General features: G+C 40.1%; 1 protein-coding gene and 1 non-coding gene across 2 annotated transcripts in view; one reads left to right on the forward strand and one right to left on the reverse strand.

Annotated features, from left to right (window-relative positions):
* The window catches only part of AGBL4 (ATP/GTP binding protein like 4), a 1,270,110-nt gene that overhangs the window by 637,675 nt on the left and 620,305 nt on the right, over positions 1-12,130 (reverse strand). The window lies entirely within an intron of this gene.
* Positions 4,119-4,191, forward strand: TRNAA-CGC. Its single transcript has one exon. It is a non-coding gene; the product is annotated as a tRNA-Ala (tRNA).

A 12,130-nucleotide genomic window follows, 5' to 3' on the forward strand; every position in this document is an offset into this window, starting at 1 on the left:
ACTTCAGTGAGATGATACACAAAAAATTGATAGCACAGCAACTGACACATAATAGGCAATCAATAACTATGAGTTCCTTTGTTCTTTTGCTTGATACACCCTTTTGGAAAGTAATTCAGTAATATTTATCAATTCTCAGGAAGTCCATTTCTAGAAATTTTCCTCAGGAGATGACCCAAAAGAAGATAAATATTTATGTATAGTTATAATTTATCATGTCTGCATTTTTTTTCTTTAATTTTTATTTATTTATTTAAATTTTATTTATTTATTTATTTATGGCTTGTGTTGGGTCTTCATTTCTGTGCGAGGGCTTTCTCTAGTTGCGGCAAGTGGGGGCCACTCTCCATCGCGGTGCACGGGCCTCTCACTATCGCGGCCTTTCTTGTTGCAGAGCACAGGCTCCAGACGTGCAGGCTCAGTAATTGTGGCTCACGGGCCCAGTCGCTCCGCAGCATGTGGGATCTTCCCAGACCAGGGCTCGAACCCGTGTCCCCTGCATTGGCAGGCAGATTCTCAACCACTGCGCCACCAGGGAAGCCCCATGTCTGCATTTTTAACGTAGCCCCTCTGCAACTGATAGATTGGTCCTCTCACAGTAAGCATTCATTCAGGGTAATTCTCTGAACTATTACAGTGTGTGCCTTATCATGCTGGTTTCTGGAGAAAGAATTCTTTCACACAGTCTTTCATTTATTCATTCAACAAATATTTATTTGAACGTTGATTATGTGCAAGGCAGAGTGAAAGAGAATAAAGAGTTGAAGAAAACACTTTCCCCTCTCATTAAGATTATAACGTGGTAAAAATCCACTTTATTGAGCCACCATTCTCTGATTTAGACAAACTCTTACTCATTCCTTGGTCACAGTTCAAATGTTGCCTAAGCTATGATAGATTCTCTGACCTTCCTAGTAAGTAAAGTTCTTGGTTTCTTCCCTTTTGCTTCTATAGGATTCCGTTCATACATATTTTTAGGGCTAACACATTATACTTTGTGTGTATGTATGTTTACAAATATCTTGTCTCCTCCACTGGACTTTGAGCCCTTCAATTGCAGTGACTTCCCAATCTTGTTCAACTTGTAAAGGGCTTGACAAAAAAGCAGGTACTCATGTTCAATAAGTGTCTGTTGAGTAAATGAATGAATAAAATCACACATTATAACAGTGATTTAATTCAAAATGTAGGATGTTTACTAAAAGAAGAATAAAGCCTTAAAGGAGTCTAGAGGAGGAAGAGCCCACCTGTTTTGGAAATCAGGAAAGGTTTAATGGAGAGGGTAGCATTTGATATGGGCCTTAAAAGATAAAAAGTATTTCAATAAAAAGGGAATAATAGGACATTGTGGGTCTGTAGGTCAGCCTGAGCAAAAGCACAGAGCTGGGGAAGTTGGGTGGGTATGGTTTATGCATGTTTGGAGAAATAGTATATGGTCCAGTTTGTGGAGATGTAGGAAATAAGACTGTGAAGGTAGGTTAGGATCCTATTTTGTAGGACCTTGAAAGCTGCAATGAAGGATTTATACTGAATTTTACAGGTTGTGTAACTGTGAGGGTGCCAAAGGATATGTTTTAGGAGGATAAAGTTACTCAGGAAATAGTTCTAGGAACATATCAATTACACCTAGATGTGGGGGTGGTGTGGGAGTGATAATGCAGGCACACCAGTGGAGAGACCAATTAGGAGTCTAGAGGAAGGGAACTCAGGTTAGAGTAGTGGGATAAAGCCCTGAACACTTATAGGAAGACCACCAGCTCAGCTGCCTTAGTTTTGAGGCACCAAGTATTACATGGAAGCGTACCTCCCAAGTGTGCTCAGAGGCAATCCATTAAAGTCACTATCACCAAGTGGCCTGAGACCAGGATTTTTGTGTTGATGCAATGAAAAATGAATGAGGGGACTTTCCTGGTGGCCCAGTGGGTAGAACTCTGCATTCCCAATGCAGGGGGCCTGGGTTCTATCCCTGGTCAGGGAACTAGATCCTGCATGCATGCCACAGTGGAACCCGGCACAGCCAAAATAAATAAATGATTTTTTTTTTAAATGAATGAGGCCCAGACTCTGCTTTCAGAGAGCTCTTTAGCCCAAGGAGGCAGCAAAGAGGCACACAAACAATTATAATCTTAGACAAACTGTGATGTGACAGAGGTGTAGCCAAAGTGCTACTAGAAGCCAGGGGTCCAGAGCTCTGGTTCTCAGGACCTGCTTTGTAATCTTTCTAGGCTGCGTTGCTCTGTATTCATGTCCAAGTCTGCTACTTAGTAAAGTTATAACTTCTGGAATGTCACTTTACATTCCTGGAGTTCATTTTGTCACCTGTTACCTACTGATAGGCCAACCAAAATTATGTCTGCTTGCTTAAAATTTGGAATATCATCTACCTTTTATCTCCAGTCACTGTTCCCCACTCATCTGTGAGACACTCCACTGGTTTCATCTTCCCCCTGCACATTTGATTATTCAACTGAATGTGACCAGGGATTCTATAAGTTTCGAGCAACTAGAGATCTCAGCACATGAAGCTTTCTCAGCTCCCCACTGTGTGGTAGTTAGTGCCTTCTCAGGACTCTTTATTACTCTTGCCTTTCCGTAAACAATCAGTAGTACGATACTTTAAAATAGCTCCTAAGTGGAACAATGTGTAATATATATACTCCTGAAATGTCCCAGTCAATGTCATGTACATCAGGTTGCTTCTAACCAAAAATGTTAACACAGTTCAGTGAGGGTCAGATTAGTGAGGAAGGTAGATGATACTTCAAAATTTTAGACAGAGGAAAGAATTTCTGGAGGGGTACTAACAAGAGCAAAGGGGTGAAGGAAGAAATTGACATGGTACACGTATAGGACAGTAAAGAGCATTTCTAGATTCAGAAAGAAGGTTGTGTTGGAAATATCAAAGAAGAGAGTATGAGGAGAGAATCATCGGCTCAATGAGGAAATTCAGGGAGACAAATTTGACTTTACTTTAGCAAAGACATTTCCTTGGAAGGTAATGAGTGGCCATGGCTAGAAGAATACAAGTGGAGACCAAATGTCAACTTTGGAGAGTTGTTGTAGAGGATATTTCTAACTCAGCTAGGGAAATGCCATTAAGTCATGAACTCCAAAGTTGAAAGATAATTTAATGAGTAGCATATTTTTGATAAGGTGCTAAGAAGAGAGGGAGTAAATGGTACAGGAAGGGACAAGGGGAAGGAGGGAGGGAGGGAAGGAGAGAAGAAAGGAGAGGAGGAAGAGGAGGAACAAGGAAGGGGTGGTGGGAAGGAAGGAAAAAAGAAAGGAAGAAAAAGGCAGGAAAAGGACAAAAGGAGGGAGGAAGGGAGATTAAAAGGAGAGAGGTAGGGAAGGTGGAAAGAGATGTATAGTTGAGTCATATTCAGTATTGGTTCACTGAGCATGGATCCTCTCAATTCATTACTGTTAATAATAATAAACTCTTGGGATCTATCCACCTGTGAATTTCTGATTATTTGACCAACCATGGGTAGTCTATGAATGCTTTTAGTCATAAGAAATAAAGAAGGAGGGCCCAGCTTCAAGTTCTGGACCCTTTCAAAAAGAGAAACAATAGCTAGCTAACAAGGCATCCTAACTAACTGCATCTTGTGAACTTTAAAAGTATCAGAGCAATTTAGTCTTTAAAAAACTGCATAAAATATTTTATCACATCCCTGCCTTGGTAACTTTAATAAACTGTGGTGCCTTCAGGGACCCAGATCCATATAAATTAACTGCCTCCAACTTGGAGCATCAGGGTCTTTATCTTTTGTCAGCTTAATTATGTGTTTAATTTTATTTTTAACATTTTAAAAAATGAGCCACACTAAGAGCAGCTTCAAATGTTTAATTAAACAAATGGATATTGTTATATCTGGCATGATCAAAACTCTCATTTGTCATGTTAATGTTTTATAGGAGCCAAGAGCTCCAAGATGGTACTCAGGCAAGTTAGGCACTCAAAAGCCTGACTACTTTTCCAGAGTAATTTAGTGGTCTAACTTGGTTATGCAGCTATTTTGATACTAATTTGTGGCTGATTCCATCAGAGCTCCAGCATGCTATTAGATATTTACCTAACTTCTCTGTGCAGAAGTCTTTGCATGGTTGGGACTTCCCTGGTGGTCCAGTGGCTAAGACTCTGCGTTCGCAATGCAGGGAGCCCAGGTTCGATCCCTGGTCAAGGAGATAGATCCCGCATGCATGCCGCAACTAAAGATCCCATATGCCGTAACGAAGATCCTGCACACGGCAAGGAAGATCCCGCATGCTGCAACTAAGACCCAGCACAGCCCTCCTCCCCCCCCCCCAAAAAAGAAAAAGAAGTCTGCATAGTGTAGATTGGAGACTTGAAAGGGGTAAAGTGGTATCATCCAGAATAATTTGAACTCCCATAGGCAAAACATCAGCCCATGGCCACTACTCCTCTTTATATTCTTTATATCTCCTGTAAAACCATTACTCTCACTTCCAAATAGGTCAACTTCATGCAGTTTCCAACCTGGCCCTTCATAGTTCTGTTGAGCTTTCTGACATTGCTCCCTACTTCATAATCACACAAAAGCAGGAGTCCTACTTGCAACACTCAGAATCTTGCATTGACTTTCATTCTGACTTACTGATAACCCTCATGGCTTTTGACTTCATGACTTTTTTTTCCCATTTTGGACCAGGCTTCATTTATTGTTTCAGAAACACATTAACAGCCTTTTCAGTAAGGCTTGGTGTCCAAAATACTCTGAACACCCACACCCCATGTGTATATTCTGGCTCTTTGTACAGGTTCTGAATGTCTCTCATCCAATCTTTTCTATACACCATTGTCAAATAGTTCTCCTAAAAAGAGCTTTGATCATCTCCTCCCTGCCTATAGTCACTCAATGATTTCACATGGTCTCCAGTATAAGGTAGAGGTTCCTTAATAAGATACTCAAGACCTTTCAAACTTTAGCCCTAGATCAATACATTGGACTTATCAGGCTCTAGCCTCCTACTTCTATACTTACATGACAGACACTGGACCTCTCATTCTTCCTGGAATATATTTTATGCTTTCCCTCTTTCACGCCTTTGCTCACACTTTCCCCATATGCCTGATCACCCTTATTTCCAGTTTTCTAACAAAACATGTACCCTCTACCAGGAAGCTCATCATAATTTCATGATTCTGTTCTACCTACCACATGATTGAGGTATCAGCTAACCTGTGCTGGGCCAATGATCACATCACCATATCACTACTCGAGGAGGGCTGGCCTCATGAATAAACAGACTAGGCAACTGTCTATATCTTGGTCTTTAGAAATGCTCCACTGCTCCTTCCCAGAGGAAGGATACTCACTTAGGCTGAGGCTTAGAGGATGAGAAGGAACGACTACAGAAAGAGCACAGCAGGCCAAAAAAACATTATGTACAAAGGTGGTAAATAAATAAATCACTGTATTCTAGGAATTCCAAGTGCTCTATGCCATGATGCAACTGAGATTCAGAATAAGAAGAAAAAAATGTGTTTTAAAGAATGTTGAGTATATAGAATTAACTTAATGATGATCCATGCTTCATGAGATACTCTTATTTGGGCCTAATCTTATTTTACTTTATTTTGTTCTGTTTATTTATTTATCTTTAAAATAAATTCTAGATTTTTACCATTATGACCAGGGTTCCATGATCAATCTTGTATCCTGGTACACATTTTAAGAGTTACTGTTAGATATTTACCTAGAAGTAGAATTGCTGGGTGTTAGGGTATGTAAACGCTCAACATTTACAAGACAATGCCAAATTGCTGTGATCTGGAGGATAGCATTAAAGAAGTGGTACAGATGAGAATACCCAACCAAGTTATTCACCTTCCCAGATTTGTTAAGCCAAGATTTTTCCTTGAAGCTACTGATGACCAGATTAGGAAGACGACCTAGCACCAACCACATTCTTGGAAGTTGCAGAAGAAGGGGTTTATCTTCACTGGAGCGAGGCTTATTGAGCTCCTCCACCACCTTCATGGTGGGGGTCACGTTGCCTTGCCACTCTGCCTGTTCATACAGCTAGGCCCACCACGGTTGCAGTTCTAGATTTTTATGTTGCAGGAATAACCCAACAGAGCCTGGCCTCACGTGTTGCATCACGCAACTCTTGCCTCCTGCACCCAGGGCTTCCCTGTTGTTGCTGAGGCACAAGGCACAATGTGACCTGCTTGGCACCCACACACTCACACTGGCTCACCTACCCAGGCCCATGGGGCTGCAGGCTACAGGTGGGCCAGCATGGAGTGCTGCGGGCTTGCACACTGCCCACCTCCTTAGTGACTCATTCTGTATCCTGTGACTCACTCTGCTGATGCATCTGCTGCTGCTGTCCTGGAACTTGTTTCGCCAGCAGCCACCGGGGTTTAGATCACACAGACTGAAGTATGGCAGAATTGATGCTCAATAGGGCACATTTTCACTGATGGGAGAGGAGGGAGGCTGAGAACCAAATATGTTAGCTGCAAAGCTACTGCCAGCCAGAAACACGCCTACATACATTTACCTCCTTCTCTATATTAAATCCCCCTTTCTCTCACTCTTGGTTCTGAGATTGCCTCCCTCCCAAATTAAAAAGCAGTATTAGCATATAAATTTTTATCTCAGGGAAGCCAGTCAGCATTCTAGACTATGAAACCATATAAGAAAAATACTGAACAGGGGTCAGTACCACATTTATAGGGGAGAAAGAAACTCAGCCCAGTTGTAGCAGAGCATACATCTTCTCTTCTAATACACGGATTGCCTGGTCATCCAAATAGCTCTTTATATCCTGCCCCATGACCCCCTTGATCCATATAACAACTGAATAATTCCTTGCTGAACTGATTACACCAGTCCCTTTCTACTCCCTTATAGGGCCTTGCGTTTTTCTATTTCACTTTTCACAGCTTCATCAACTCCAACCCAGATCATTGCTGTCATGAGCCACATACCTTTTTTCTTTTTAAAAATTGAGGTAAAAGTCACATAACAAAATTACCCATTTTAAAGTGAACTATTCAGTACATTCACAGTGTTTGTTTTGCACCCACCAGCTCTGTCTAGTTCCAAAACATTTTCATCACCCTAAAAGTAAATCTTGTATTCATTAAGCATTCCCCTGGTCACATACTTGTTTTATTAATACTACTTTTCTTTACCCCCAGTACCCAAATAATAAATTCAGGAATACACATACCTATCCATCTCCTCCCAAATCCTTGTTTGATGAGTAAAAAAAATATAAATCATTGCTAGTAAGTTTAATTTAATTTACTCTTCTAGTGATACGAAGATATCAAGCAAGATGGAAATCTTCTAAAGGAAAATCAACCAGAGAGCAGGACTCAATTAAATTGCACATTTATTTATGAAGCACCCACAATATGTAAGCCTGAAGGAGGATGGGGGATTTAAATTCACATTTATTGAGTAATTCCATGTGTTACTCACCATGTGACTTACTAGTTTTTAGTCATTCAGTCCTCACGCTAAGCCTATACAGTTAGAACTGTATTTTCTGGTTTGCAGATGAGAAAACTAAGGCTCAAAGAGGTTAGATGAGAAATTAGATGACCAGAACCCAACTTTGCAAAGACAAACCCCAAGCCCTTTCCACTAAACCATCCTGTTTCAAAATTGTTAATATTTTGGGAATATTTAATAATTATCTTTGGATCTATAACAATGTTAAACCTTAAATAGTTAATTCTATTATATGACAGTTGTCTTGTGCTACATAACAAATCACTCCATAACTTAGTGGGTTAAGGCAACAATCATTTATTTGCTCACAATTGTGTTTATAAGCAATTTGGGCTAGACTCAGCTGGGAAGTTCTGTTCATCTCACAAGGAATTTCTAATGTAATTGCAGTCATCCAATGGTCAGCTAGGGCCGCATGATATAAGATGGTTTCACTCACATGTCTGGTAGTTGGTGTGACTGTTATCTGGGATACCCCAGTTCTCCTTCACATGGTATCTCATTCCTTAGCAAGTTAGATGACTCCTTCACATAATGACAGAAGCGTTCTAACAGCACCAAAGCAAAACGACAAGGGCTTTTATTGCCTAGCTGCAGAAATCAGTTTCTCTTCTGCCACGTTACAGTGGCAAATCTAGACCCAAAGGGTGGGGAAATAGGCTCCACCTTTCATGGGAAGAATGTCAGTATCACACTGCAGAGGAACGTGAATTCTGGGAGCTGTGTTTCATTGAAGGCCATTATTGTAAAAATCTGTCACACATAATCTGAAGTTAATTCTTCCCAACTGATTGCTTTTCTGTTTTTGCAAAGTCCTAGGCACAAGGACCTCTTCAACTGTTCTTTGGAGAGCAGGAACCAGGTCATCATTCAGAGTCACTGTTCTGGTGCCTACAGTGGGTGGCTCAGGTAGGGAATTTGAATATTGTTTCCATTTGTGTGGGTTACACACCCCCTGTAGTCATCAGCATACAAGGCTTGATCACAGCCCATATTTCAAGTGATTCTGGGATCCAACCAAAACCCTCCAGTTCTAAATGAGTTTAGAGTGGAAACAGATGAACATTTAAAAAAAAAAAAAGACTTTTTCTGCAAGAATATGTCTAGAAATAAACTATGGAAATAAGTGATGTGGGAGCAGAACTCACATATGTTTCTAACTATTAGAAGTGCAGGAGCTACAACGTGATAGTCATTCCACTGATCACCAACCTTCCTTGCGTGACTTGTTTCTTCCTTCCATATCAATTCAGTAAGTATGATCAACGGCTGTGATGTGGCTAGCTCTGTGTCCTTGAGGTATCTCTTTCTCAAATACCTCTGTGTATCTTCCAGGGGGATAGTCACATTTTCCTCTGTGCCCACCCCCCATATTACTCATGCATTTTCCTATGGTGGCCATGAGAATGTACCTTGCAAACCTCCAACTACAGGGAAGCATAATTGATCTAGGACTCCAACTCCTGCAATCTAAAATCCAGAGCTTCATTTTCTCCAAAGCCACATTTCTCACAGATTGCTCACAACCAAAAACCTAATGACTGAATACTAAGGCAGAGCCATTCTTGGGAGACATGAGACTCCTCCAACATGTAATTTTAACTCAAGGACTCCCCAGTGACCTTGCTGAACTTTTCACCCAACCTTCCTTCCCTCCTTTGCTTGGCATCAGACTCACAATCTTAAAGGTCTCCAAACCTCCTTGGCTCTCTCCTCATTTTCTTTCACAGGTATTTCCCTTAATAAAATTCTTATATTTTTCAATCTTGCATTTTTCAATTCTTACATTTTTGGCATCTGCTTATCAGGAGACTCGAACTAACACATTGCTCTGCCAATAGACTGTGATTTTCTTAGTGGTTCAGGATATGTTGTATACACCTCTATATTCTCACTTTGTACTACACTCCCTGATATATAGTTAATGCTCATAAGAGCCTTCTGAGTGAGCAAATTCCATAACCACTTATTCACTACATTTCAAAAATAACAACTAATGTTTATTGACATCCTATGCACCACATACTGGGCTAAGAGCTACATAAGAATTATTACATTTAATCCTCATAAAAGAATTATTACATTTAATCCTCATAACAACCTCTATTATCTCTAACTTAGACATGAGGAAACTGAAGTACAGAGAGGGTAAGAAACTTGTTCAAATCACATAACTAGCAAATAGTAGAGCTGGGACTTGAACTCAAGATGTCAGATTCTAGAGAACATATCTTAGTCTAAAATATATTTCTTCTTAAACCATAATTCAAAAAGATACATCCAGCACAATGTTCATTGCAGCACTATTTACGATAGCCAGGACATGGAAGCAACCTAAATGTCCATCGACAGATGAATGGATAAAGAAGATATGGCACATATATACAATGGAATATTACTCAGCCATAAAAAGGAACAAAATTGAGTTATTTGTAGTGAGGTGGATGGAACTAGAATCTGTCATACAGAGTGAGATAAGTCACAAAGAGAAAAACAAATGCCGTATGCTAACACATGTATATGGAATCTAAAAAAATGGTACCAATGAACCTAGTGGCAGGGCAGGAATAAAGACTCAGACATAGAGAATAGACTTGAGGACACGGGGAGGGGAAGCTGGGATGAAGTGAGAGAGTAACATTGACATATATACACTACCAAATGTAAAATAGGTGGCTAGTAGGAAGCAGCTACATAGCACAGGGAGATCAGCTCTATACTTTGTGACGACCTAGAGGGGTGAGATGGGGAGGGTGGGAGGGAGGCTCAAGAGGGAGGGGATATGGAGATATATGTATACATATAGCTGATTCACTTTGTTGTACAGCAGAAACTAACACAACACTGTAAAACAATTATACTCCAATAAAGATGTGAAAAAAAATAAAATAAAATATATTTCTTCTTGATGTTCCAGCTACAATGATAGAGGATGAAAAAAACATATAGAGATGAAAAAGAAATAGTTGCAAATTTCCAGATCCAGATTAGGAGAGACAGACACTTTGTTCATTCACTAATACGTTGAATATCAACCATCTTCCAGGAACCACATTAAGCATTGAGAATTCAGATTGGGGATAAGGCATTGATGCTGCCTTCAAGAAAATTACGATCTAGGAGTGAAACAGACAGGTGGACATGCAGTGCCCCTCAGTGTGGTAAATGTTAAGCAGGATTTTCATATGGGATGAGAGCCAGATGTGTGCCTTGCAAAAATTAAGAGCGGGAGAGGGAGGAGGGCATGTAGCAAGAAATGCTTCCCTGATATGATTATGACAGAGAAGAAGCCTTATGAACCAGTAAAGATCAATAGGAAAGAGAGGGAGAGTGATTTATGAATTGAGGGAAGGGATAGGTCTAGGAATTTGGTAATTTGACTGGAGCTTAAATGGTGGGTAGAACTTTAATAAGGGAGATGGTGGGAAAGGACGTTGTGAGCAGAGATAAGCAAAATATATAAAAGTGTGGAGGTAGGACCTATACCCTGCGTTCCCTGAATAATAAGTGTGGGTGAGGCACAAGGTCCAGGGAAGAAGTTAATAGAAGATAATGTCTGAAAACCCATCCAAGTTCATTGTTGAAGGGTTTGAAAATCAGTGTGAGCAAGTATGATGTTATTACTGTAGCATCAAGGAGCCATGGGGTTTAAGTAGGATAGAGCATCATCAATTTTAGATAGACTAGTCTGACATATTACCCCGAGGGTCTGTAAGGGTGGAAGAACAAAAATAAATCTTACAACAGAAAGGGAAAGGAGAACAACCTTATATTAAGTGCCTTTTGTGTGCATGGTCTAAGGCTGGTGTTTCATTCCTATCTATTTATTTAATCCAAAAAATGATATTTTGAAACAGATATTAATGCCTTTATTTTACCGGTCAGAAGGCAGCTCACAGAAGTTAACTTACTTCCTCCGAACCAAATAATAAGGTAGAAACTGGTAAAGCCAAAATTTGAGACCAGGTCTATCTAACTCCTGAGTGTGTACGCCTACACTATCCTGTCTTTAATCCTGAGAAGGACTTTGCAATTGTATATTTATTCTATTAGTCATTAAGCCAGTCAACAAGTATTTATTAATCTCCTACTATTTGTCAGGCCCTGTCCTATTTGCTAGGAATATAGTGAACCATACAGGCAAATCCCTACTTTGGAGCTTACATTACAGTGGTATGAGACAGATGTTATACTAGTGAAAAAAGAGATTATATGTTAGGAGGTTATGAGTGCTATTAGAATCATAAAACAAGGTAAGGGGATAAAGATTGAAGATTTAGGCATTATAATTTTATATTGTGTAGTTAGGAAAGGTGGCATTTGAACAGAGATTTTAAGAAATGGTGGAGCATGTGGATTTCTTAGAGAAGAGTTTCTAGGCAGAGGAAACAGAGTATAAGTGTTCTTGGGCAGGACCTTATTTGACATGTTCATGGAACAGCAAGGAAGCCAGTGAAGTAAAGCAAGTGAGGTGGAGAATGGTAAGAGATGAGTTCAGTGAGGTCACAGGGTGGTAGAACATGTTCGGTCTTGTAGGCCACAGTAAGGACTAGAAATTTTACTCTGAGATTGATATGAGCAAGAGTAGAAGCATGGATACCAGCCAGGAGACAACTGAGTAGTTTAGGCTAGCG

Source organism: Balaenoptera musculus, chromosome 1 (assembly GCF_009873245.2).
Source record: "Balaenoptera musculus isolate JJ_BM4_2016_0621 chromosome 1, mBalMus1.pri.v3, whole genome shotgun sequence".
NCBI lineage: Eukaryota > Metazoa > Chordata > Mammalia > Artiodactyla > Balaenopteridae > Balaenoptera > Balaenoptera musculus.